At 38.0% G+C, this 13,003-nt stretch overlaps 1 protein-coding gene across 1 annotated transcript in view; it reads right to left on the reverse strand.

Moving 5' to 3' along the window:
- The window catches only part of LOC110520380 (ephrin type-A receptor 6), a 262,188-nt gene that overhangs the window by 82,532 nt on the left and 166,653 nt on the right, over window positions 1–13,003 (reverse strand). The window lies entirely within an intron of this gene.

Raw genomic sequence — 13,003 nt, forward strand, 5'->3', positions numbered from 1 at the left:
GAGACAGAGGGATATATGGTTATATATGGCAGGATAACAGACACATGTATATGATTATATATGGCAGGATAACAGACATGTATATGATTATATATGGCAGGATAACAGACACATGTATATGGTTATATATGGCAGGATAACAGACACAGAGATATGGTTATATATGGCAGGATAACAGACACATGTATATGATTATATATGGCAGGATAACATACACAGAGATATGGTTATATATGGCAGGATAACAGACACATGTATATGGTTATATATGGCAGGATAACAGACACATGTATATGGTTATATATGGCAGGATAACAGACACATGTATATGGTTATATATGGCAGGATAACAGACACATGTATATGATTATATATGGCAGGATAACATACACAGAGATATGGTTATATATGGCAGGATAACAGACACATGTATATGGTTATATATGGCAGGATAACAGACACAGAGATATGGTTACATATGGCAGGATAACAGACACATGTATATGGTTATATATGGCAGGATAACATACACATGTATATGGTTACATATGGCAGGATAACAGACACATGTATATGGTTACATATGGCAGGATAACAGACACAGAGATATGGTTACATATGGCAGGATAACATACACAAAGATATGGTTATATATGGCAGGATAACATACACATGTATATGGTTACATATGGCAGGATAACAGACACATGTATATGGTTACATATGGCAGGATAACAGACACAGAGATATGGTTACATATGGCAGGATAACAGACACATGTATATGGTTATATATGACAGGATAACAGACACATGTATATGGTTATATATGGCAGGATAACATACACATGTATATGGTTATATATGGCAGGATAACAGACACATGTATATGGTTATATATGGCAGGATAACAGACACAGAGATATGGTTACATATGGCAGGATAACAGACACATGTATATGGTTATATATGGCAGGATAACATACACATGTATATGGTTACATATGGCAGGATAACAGACACATGTATATGGTTACATATGGCAGGATAACAGACACAGAGATATGGTTACATATGGCAGGATAACAGACACATGTATATGGTTATATATGACAGGACAACAGACACATGTATATGGTTATATATGGCAGGATAACAGACACAGAGATATGGTTACATATGGCAGGATAACAGACACATGTATATGGTTATATATGACAGGACAACAGACACATGTATATGGTTATATATGGCAGGATAACAGACACATGTATATGGTTATATATGGCAGGATAACAGACACAGAGATATGGTTACATATGGCAGGATAACAGACACAGAGATATGGTTACATATGGCAGGATAACAGACACAGAGATATGGTTATATATGGCAGGATAACAGACACATGTATATGGTTATATATGGCAGGATAACAGACACATGTATATGGTTACATATGGCAGGATAACATACACAGAGATATGGTTATATATGGCAGGATAACAGACACAGAGATATGGTTACATATGGCAGGATAACAGACACAGAGATATGGTTATATATGGCAGGATAACAGACACATGTATATGGTTATATATGACAGGACAACAGACACATGTATATGGTTATATATGACAGGACAACAGACACATGTATATGGTTACATATGGCAGGATAACAGACACATGTATATGGTTACATATGGCAGGATAACAGACACATGTATATGGTTACATGTGGCAGGATAACATACACAGAGATATGGTTATATATGGCAGGATAACAGACACATGTATATGATTACATATGGCAGGATAACATACACATGTATATGGTTATATATGGCAGGATAACAGACACAGAGATATGGTTATATATGGCAGGATAACAGACACATGTATATGGTTATATATGACAGGACAACAGACACATGTATATGGTTACATATGACAGGACAACAGACACATGTATATGGTTACATATGGCAGGATAACAGACACATGTATATGGTTATATATGACAGGACAACAGACACATGTATATGGTTACATATGGCAGGATAACAGACACATGTATATGGTTATATATGACAGGACAACAGACACATGTATATGGTTATATATGACAGGACAACAGACACATGTATATGGTTACATATGGCAGGATAACAGACACATGTATATGGTTATATATGGCAGGATAACATACACAGAGATATGGTTATATATGACAGGATAACAGACACATGTATATGATTACATATGGCAGGATAACATACACAGAGATATGGTTACATATGGCAGGATAACAGACACAGAGATATGGTTACATATGGCAGGATAACAGACACAGAGATATGGTTATATATGGCAGGATAACAGACACAGAGATATGGTTATATATGGCAGGATAACAGACACATGTATATGGTTATATATGGCAGGATAACAGACACATGTATATGGTTATATATGGCAGGATAACATACACAGAGATATGGTTATATATGGCAGGATAACAGACACATGTATATGATTATATATGGCAGGATAACATACACAGAGATATGGTTATATATGGCAGGATAACAGACACATGTATATGATTATATATGGCAGGATAACATACACAGAGATATGGTTATATATGGCAGGATAACAGACACATGTATATGATTATATATGGCAGGACAACAGACATATGTATATGGTTATATATGGCAGGATAACATACACAGAGATATGGTTATATATGGCAGGATAACAGACACATGTATATGGTTACATATGGCAGGATAACAGACACAGAGATATGGTTATATATGACAGGATAACAGACACATGTATATGGTTACATATGGCAGGATAACAGACACATGTATATGGTTACATATGGCAGGATAACAGACACATGTATATGGTTACATATGGCAGGATAACAGACACATGTATATGGTTATATATGGCAGGATAACAGACACATGTATATGGTTATATATGGCAGGATAACAGACACATGTATATGATTATATATGGCAGGATAACAGACACATGTATATGATTATATATGGCAGGACAACAGACACATGTATATGGTTATATATGACAGGACAACAGACACATGTATATGGTTACATATGGCAGGATAACAGACACATGTATATGATTATATATGGCAGGATAACAGACACATGTATATGGTTACATATGGCAGGATAACAGACACATGTATATGGTTATATATGGCAGGATAACAGACACATGTATATGGTTATATATGGCAGGATAACAGACACATGTATATGATTATATATGGCAGGATAACATACACAGAGATATGGTTATATATGGCAGGATAACAGACACATGTATATGGTTATATATGGCAGGATAACAGACACATGTATATGGTTATATATGGCAGGATAACAGACACATGTATATGATTATATATGGCAGGATAACATACACAGAGATATGGTTATATATGGCAGGATAACAGACACATGTATATGGTTATATATGGCAGGATAACAGAAACAGAGATATGGTTACATATGGCAGGATAACAGACACAGAGATATGGTTATATATGGCAGGATAACAGACACAGAGATATGGTTATATATGGCAGGACAACAGACACATGTATATGGTTACATATGGCAGGATAACAGACACATGTATATGGTTACATATGGCAGGATAACAGACACATGTATATGGTTACATATGGCAGGATAACATACACAGAGATATGGTTATATATGGCAGGATAACAGACACATGTATATGATTACATATGGCAGGATAACATACACATGTATATGGTTATATATGGCAGGATAACAGACACAGAGATATGGTTATATATGGCAGGATAACAGACACATGTATATGGTTATATATGACAGGACAACAGACACATGTATATGGTTACATATGACAGGACAACAGACACATGTATATGGTTACATATGGCAGGATAACAGACACATGTATATGGTTATATATGACAGGACAACAGACACATGTATATGGTTACATATGGCAGGATAACAGACACATGTATATGGTTATATATGACAGGACAACAGACACATGTATATGGTTATATATGACAGGACAACAGACACATGTATATGGTTACATATGGCAGGATAACAGACACATGTATATGGTTATATATGGCAGGATAACATACACAGAGATATGGTTATATATGACAGGATAACAGACACATGTATATGATTACATATGGCAGGATAACATACACAGAGATATGGTTACATATGGCAGGATAACAGACACAGAGATATGGTTACATATGGCAGGATAACAGACACAGAGATATGGTTATATATGGCAGGATAACAGACACAGAGATATGGTTATATATGGCAGGATAACAGACACATGTATATGGTTATATATGGCAGGATAACAGACACATGTATATGGTTATATATGGCAGGATAACATACACAGAGATATGGTTATATATGGCAGGATAACAGACACATGTATATGATTATATATGGCAGGATAACATACACAGAGATATGGTTATATATGGCAGGATAACAGACACATGTATATGATTATATATGGCAGGATAACATACACAGAGATATGGTTATATATGGCAGGATAACAGACACATGTATATGATTATATATGGCAGGACAACAGACATATGTATATGGTTATATATGGCAGGATAACATACACAGAGATATGGTTATATATGGCAGGATAACAGACACATGTATATGGTTACATATGGCAGGATAACAGACACAGAGATATGGTTATATATGACAGGATAACAGACACATGTATATGGTTACATATGGCAGGATAACAGACACATGTATATGGTTACATATGGCAGGATAACAGACACATGTATATGGTTACATATGGCAGGATAACAGACACATGTATATGGTTATATATGGCAGGATAACAGACACATGTATATGGTTATATATGGCAGGATAACAGACACATGTATATGATTATATATGGCAGGATAACAGACACATGTATATGATTATATATGGCAGGACAACAGACACATGTATATGGTTATATATGACAGGACAACAGACACATGTATATGGTTACATATGGCAGGATAACAGACACATGTATATGATTATATATGGCAGGATAACAGACACATGTATATGGTTACATATGGCAGGATAACAGACACATGTATATGGTTATATATGGCAGGATAACAGACACATGTATATGGTTATATATGGCAGGATAACAGACACATGTATATGATTATATATGGCAGGATAACATACACAGAGATATGGTTATATATGGCAGGATAACAGACACATGTATATGGTTATATATGGCAGGATAACAGACACATGTATATGGTTATATATGGCAGGATAACAGACACATGTATATGATTATATATGGCAGGATAACATACACAGAGATATGGTTATATATGGCAGGATAACAGACACATGTATATGGTTATATATGGCAGGATAACAGAAACAGAGATATGGTTACATATGGCAGGATAACAGACACAGAGATATGGTTATATATGGCAGGATAACAGACACAGAGATATGGTTATATATGGCAGGATAACAGACACATGTATATGATTATATATGGCAGGATAACAGACACATGTATATGGTTATATATGGCAGGATAACAGACACATGTATATGATTATATATGGCAGGATAACATACACAGAGATATGGTTACATATGGCAGGATAACATACACAGAGATATGGTTACATATGGCAGGATAACATACACAGAGATATGGTTATATATGGCAGGATAACAGACACATGTATATGATTATATATGACAGGATAACAGACACATGTATATGGTTATATATGGCAGGATAACAGACACATGTATATGATTATATATGGCAGGATAACAGACACATGTATATGGTTATATATGGCAGGATAACATACACATGTATATGGTTATATATGGCAGGACAACAGACACAGAGATATGGTTATATATGGCAGGATAACAGACACAGAGATATGGTTATATATGGCAGGATAACAGACACATGTATATGGTTACATATGGCAGGATAACAGACACATGTATATGATTATATATGGCAGGATAACAGACACATGTATATGGTTATATATGACAGGACAACAGACACATGTATATGGTTATATATGACAGGATAACATACACATGTATATGATTATATATGGCAGGATAACAGACACATGTATATGGTTATATATGGCAGGATAACAGACACAGAGATATGGTTATATATGGCAGGATAACATACACATGTATATGGTTATATATGGCAGGATAACAGACACATGTATATGGTTATATATGGCAGGATAACAGACACATGTATATGGTTATATATGGCAGGATAACAGACACATGTATATGGTTATATATGACAGGATAACATACACATGTATATGATTATATATGGCAGGATAACAGACACATGTATATGGTTATATATGGCAGGATAACAGACACAGAGATATGGTTATATATGACAGGATAACAGACACATGTATATGGTTATATATGGCAGGATAACAGACACAGAGATATGGTTATATATGACAGGATAACATACACAGAGATATGGTTATATATGACAGGATAACAGACACATGTATATGGTTATATATGGCAGGATAACAGACACAGAGATATGGTTATATATGACAGGATAACATACACATGTATATGATTATATATGGCAGGATAACATACACATGTATATGGTTATATATGGCAGGATAACAGACACATGTATATGATTATATATGGCAGGATAACAGACACAGAGATATGGTTATATATGACAGGATAACAGACACATGTATATGGTTATATATGGCAGGATAACAGACACAGAGATATGGTTATATATGACAGGATAACATACACATGTATATGATTATATATGGCAGGATAACATACACATGTATATGGTTATATATGGCAGGATAACAGACACATGTATATGATTATATATGGCAGGATAACAGACACAGAGATATGGTTACATATGGCAGGATAACAGACACATGTGTATGATTATATATGGCAGGACAACAGACACATGTATATGGTTACATATGGCAGGATAACAGACACATGTATATGGTTATATATGGCAGGATAACAGACACATGTATATGGTTATATATGACAGGATAACATACACATGTATATGATTATATATGGCAGGATAACAGACACATGTATATGGTTATATATGGCAGGATAACATACACAGAGATATGGTTACATATGGCAGGATAACATACACAGAGATATGGTTATATATGGCAGGATAACAGACACATGTATATGGTTATATATGGCAGGATAACAGACACAGAGATATGGTTACATATGGCAGGATAACAGACACAGAGATATGGTTATATATGGCAGGATAACAGACACAGAGATATGGTTATATATGGCAGGATAACAGACACATGTATATGGTTATATATGGCAGGATAACAGACACAGAGATATGGTTACATATGGCAGGATAACAGACACATGTATATGATTATATATGGCAGGATAACATACACATGTATATGATTATATATGGCAGGATAACAGACACATGTATATGGTTACATATGGCAGGATAACAGACACATGTATATGGTTACATATGGCAGGATAACAGACACATGTATATGGTTACATATGGCAGGATAACAGACACATGTATATGGTTACATATGGCAGGATAACAGACACATGTATATGGTTATATATGGCAGGATAACAGACACATGTATATGGTTATATATGACAGGATAACAGACACAGAGATATGGTTATATATGGCAGGATAACAGACACATGTATATGGTTACATATGGCAGGATAACAGACACATGTATATGATTATATATGACAGGATAACAGACACAGAGATATGGTTATATATGGCAGGATAACAGACACATGTATATGGTTACATATGGCAGGATAACAGACACATGTATATGGTTACATATGGCAGGATAACAGACACATGTATATGGTTATATATGACAGGATAACAGACACAGAGATATGGTTATATATGGCAGGATAACAGACACATGTATATGGTTACATATGGCAGGATAACATACACATGTATATGGTTACATATGGCAGGATAACAGACACAGAGATATGGTTATATATGGCAGGATAACAGACACATGTATATGGTTATATATGGCAGGATAACAGACAATGACAGCTCCTCCCACTAAATCTAGTTTAAAATTGTGCTTTAACATCAGCAAATGGACAAAAGAGAAAGCGAGATGGTATCAAATGGACTATTAGACACAGTGAAAGGACAATGGCTTAGACTGCAAATACAATCTGTTGACCTTATGATATTAATCTCTACTGATTTATATCCAGAACGATGAGGAAAATGAACTATATTGAAAGCAGTTAAGAGAAAAAAACTCCCTCTATTCTCCTCTTCCTTTCTTCTCCTAAACTCCCTTGCTCTCCATCTCTCGCTCCCTCCCCCTTCTCGCTCCCTCTCTCCCTCTCCCTGCAGTCTGCTCCTAAAGCCTGTCTGCCTCAGGGACAAATGGCCTTTCAAATCCCTCTCAGCCTTTAACCGATGGTACCACACACACGCACGCACACACACACACACACACACACACACACACACACACACACACACACACACACACACACACACACACACACACACACACACACACACGCATGAATGCACACAACCACACACACCAGGGTTTCCGTTAGCCGGTAATAGCCGGCTTTTGGCCTATAAAAAAATTGAAAAGCTGATAAATAAAATTGGCGCCGGCCAATTGTCCCGGAGGAGAAAAAAAAATCCCACTGCGAAATAATGCTTTTTAGCCTATTCATTGATGGAAATACCAGTCGAAGGAAATACGTCTGACTGGTCATGCTTATCGGTCTGTAGGTTCATTTAATTACATTTGTGTTTGTGTGTACAGTATATTGGTTATGCATCTTATTTATCACATGCCTACAGCATACAGATACAGAGCCTTTGAGCAGAAAACCTGTCAGACAGCCGAGAGCTGCTGCTGCAGCATATCAAACAGCAAGGGAAGGCTTCATCAGCGTGCCACACTGTGCAATGAGCTGGAGGCAGTAGGCTATGCATTTTCAAAACATACACGTACTTGTTTGAAAGCTGAAGGTTTTAATACATATTATGAGACATGTCTTACCTTGCTTCAAAGCAGCCTATTACATCTCCTCTCTTCCTACACTTCCTACGGATATTTTCATCTCTGTCACATGAAAAGCTCGCATGTGCGAGCGTTTTGACAAGGGTGTTTTCTCGCTAATTGCATTATGGAACGAACATTGGCACCTAGCCTACTGCCTTGTGAACATTGCTGCGCTTATAATGTGAAGAAATAATAGTTACTCAACATTTTAAACGAAACCTTCTGATCTGTTCCATCAGCCTTATTGCTTTTTACCGTTTCTTGATGTAACCTCGGCCTGCGGGTTGAATGAAATCGGGATCTATCTTCCTACAACTGTCCCGGAATCTGTTTGGAATAGGCTATTTCTTTCTCGACAAGCTGACCAATAGAATAGGTACGTTTTTCTACTATTTCTACTATTCTACTATGGGTGATAGTAGATTGACATAGGCTAGTGATTTTGCTGTTCGTTACTTGTCAGATTTGATGAGGAAAAGGAAATGTGGACAATGATTCTAACAAGTTCAAAGTGCACATCAGAATTGGGTAAGAAGGACTGCACATCGTTGCATATTGGACTTGCATGTTTTGTTCATATTAATTACCATAATCTAAATATGATTTCTGTCATTCTGAGCCCCGTGGGTGGACTCCTTAATCAGGTTACCCACCCAATGCATATGGGTCGGGCAGATTTCTCAAAAGTCCGGTAAATTAAAATGTTGTCGGTCAAATGTATGCCAACACATTTTCCTGACGGAAACCTTGACACACACTCCATCCTCAGAGGAGAATTCCACTTCTGGGGCTCATCGATTTAACAAGGTAACACTGAGCCTTCTGAGGGCTTCACCTTGAAGCACTGAGAGTCTTGAGTTGTAGATGGAGTCTCTCCATTTCTCCCTGATAAATGAACCTAGAGGAGAGCAAGAAGCCCTGAAACAACACCCACTTAGATCAAATGTGAGCAATTAGGACAGGACAATGACACACACACACACACACACACACACACACACACACACACACACACACACACACACACACACACACACTGCAGAACCCCTCCCGTCAACACACACAAAGCTGCAGTATCAATATGATGAGTGATATCCTCTACAGTGGCCCAAGGTTGCCTGTGCCATTAACCTCTGGTACAGTACGTGGCTTTATACATGGCCTTGATTCACACACTACAACTCACTTATTCCCTTAGCAGTTTTAAACTGTCAAACTAATGATGCTGCTGTCTGACCACACACAGCTGAGGGATGAGACACACATGCATACACACATGAACACACACATGAACACACACACACACACACACACACACACACACACCAAAACCTCCTGCTAAAATGGACTCGCCAATTAAACAACGGTAAAAAACAACAACAATGCAAGAACTAAAACCTTGCAGCCGGCTTCAATAGAATGTGATCTCTGGAATTGAAACAACGGCCAAATTCATACAAGAGGGATTTGATTAACTGCCTAATCATTTGATACCTTTGTGAATTACGTGTACATTCTAACATGACTGTGGTGAGTTTTGAGACAGGGTTTGCCCTGTGTAAATAGGACCAATACAATACATCTATCAGCATAAAGTAATAGCTGCAAGTTAACATGTATTAATAATGTTTCTTCCAACATGACAAGATGACTTCCTTGGCTGTGCTGTTGTTTATATTAGACCAGAACGTAAAACAAAACACTGTATCAACCCTGATTCTGAGAGGGAGAGAGAGAGAGAGAGTGATGCTAGAGGTAGAGAACCAGAGAGAGTGTTTCTGCGTGCATGGTTTGTGTGTGCTGGACAGTGCTGGTCAGAGAGGGGGAGCATTCTACATACAGATCATACCCTAACCTGGGGGCCTGGGGGGGATGGGCTGAATTTAGGTCTGCCTCCCAAGGTTAACGAGTTCTGGAAGTCATCCACCACACAACCCCAGATACACCTACAGAAACTCTGAAGCTGGGCTCTGGGCCCTGAGACACAGACAGCAGCTTGGACGGACTGACCGGGTCCTTCACCCACTGGACTAAAACTGTCCAGGAGAAGAGAGGAGCAGAGCACCATGAGAGCTCAGGCATAGCCCAGAACAGATGTGTAGGGAGTGTGAGTGTATATTTGTGTGTGTGTGTAAGTGTGTGTATCTTTGTGCTCTCAGCTCGGTGGGCGATGGATCTCTCGTGGACTTCTCGTGGCGGCGAAGAGCAGCGATTCCAAGAGAAGCACAATTCTGCAGCATTTACTAGCAGAACCACATCAACAAATGTTGCAGAATAGTTCAGCTCTTGAAATCAAAGAAAGCGTGAGGCGAAGCAGGCAGGGGATGAGATATCGTGGAGGTGGGATGTATCTGGATAGCATTATGTGTGTGTGTGGGTGTCTGTGTGTAACGTGGTAAGGATGAGATATTGTGGAGCTGAGATGTGGTACTGTTGGATATGGAGAATGAGCTTTTTTTCAATCCTGTTCCACAAAAAGCGGTTATCTCCTCTCCCTGATGAAAAACTCTTCCTCCATATTGCCTTTCTCTGGGCTAAGAGTAAACACCACTAGTCTCACTATCTGTGTTTAGCTGTGTGTATACATGCCATTCATATTACTACTACACTGCCATCCCGTTTCCCATCCACTCTATGTAGATTAGATCATCTATCATCCCCATAGACTAAATGTAGCCTACAAAATGCAGTTATACAGTATATAGATGCAGTTAGGTGTTATAGGATAATATTGACTATATAGTGTCATTTGACTTGTTTGACATAGAGGAGCTATCTGATTAAGTTACGGCACTAACATTACAATAACAACAACAAGACAAGTCAGACACTTTCCCCACATACATGTAAGGTTACCTATAGTGGCGGTAGGTAGCCTGGCGGGTAGGAGCATTGGGCCCGCAACCGAAAGGCTTCTGGAACGAATCCCCAAGCTGACAAGGTAAAAATCTGTTGTTCTGCCCATAAGCAAGGCACTGTTCCCCAGGCGCTAATGACGTGGATGTTGATTTCAGGCAGCCCCCCCAGCACCTCCCTGATTCAGAGGGGTTGGGTTAAATGCGAAGACACATTTCAGTTAAATGCATTCAGTTGTACAACTGAACTAGGTATCCCTCTTTCCCCATCCAGGTCCGGAAGAAGGGTAGAAGGGAGTGACATCTCTCCTAGAATAAGATGCAGCCATGGGACATGTTCTACCCTGTGACATTACAAACATCCACTCTAGCAACACCAGAGTTCCTCACCTTACTAAATGTTATTTATCTCTGCTAAGGGATCTATCTCTCAGATACTATTAAACAATGACACACGTCTAGAGTGAAGCTGTGATCATTGATCCTCATTAAGATAGCAAAAGGGTTCATCTGTGTTATAGTGAGCGAGAGAGCGTAATATTTACTGTTAATTCTAATTGTTTATTTCACTTTTGTTTATTACTTCACTTACTTTGGCAAATGTATAATTTTAAAAAAAATGAAACTTATTTAACTAGGAGTGACAGTTAAGAACAAATTCTTATTTACAATGACGGCCTACCGGGGAACTGTGTTCCTGCCTTGTTTAGGGGTAGAACGACAGATTTACATCGTCAGCTCGGCGATTCGATCAAGCAACCTTTCAGTTATTGGCCCAGCGCTCTAACCACTAGGCTACCTGCCGCCCCAATGTTAACATATGTTTCCCATGCCAATAATGCCCTTGAA

Source organism: Oncorhynchus mykiss, chromosome 3 (assembly GCF_057628025.1).
Source record: "Oncorhynchus mykiss isolate SJ-2025 chromosome 3, ASM5762802v1, whole genome shotgun sequence".
Classification (NCBI taxonomy): domain Eukaryota; kingdom Metazoa; phylum Chordata; class Actinopteri; order Salmoniformes; family Salmonidae; genus Oncorhynchus; species Oncorhynchus mykiss.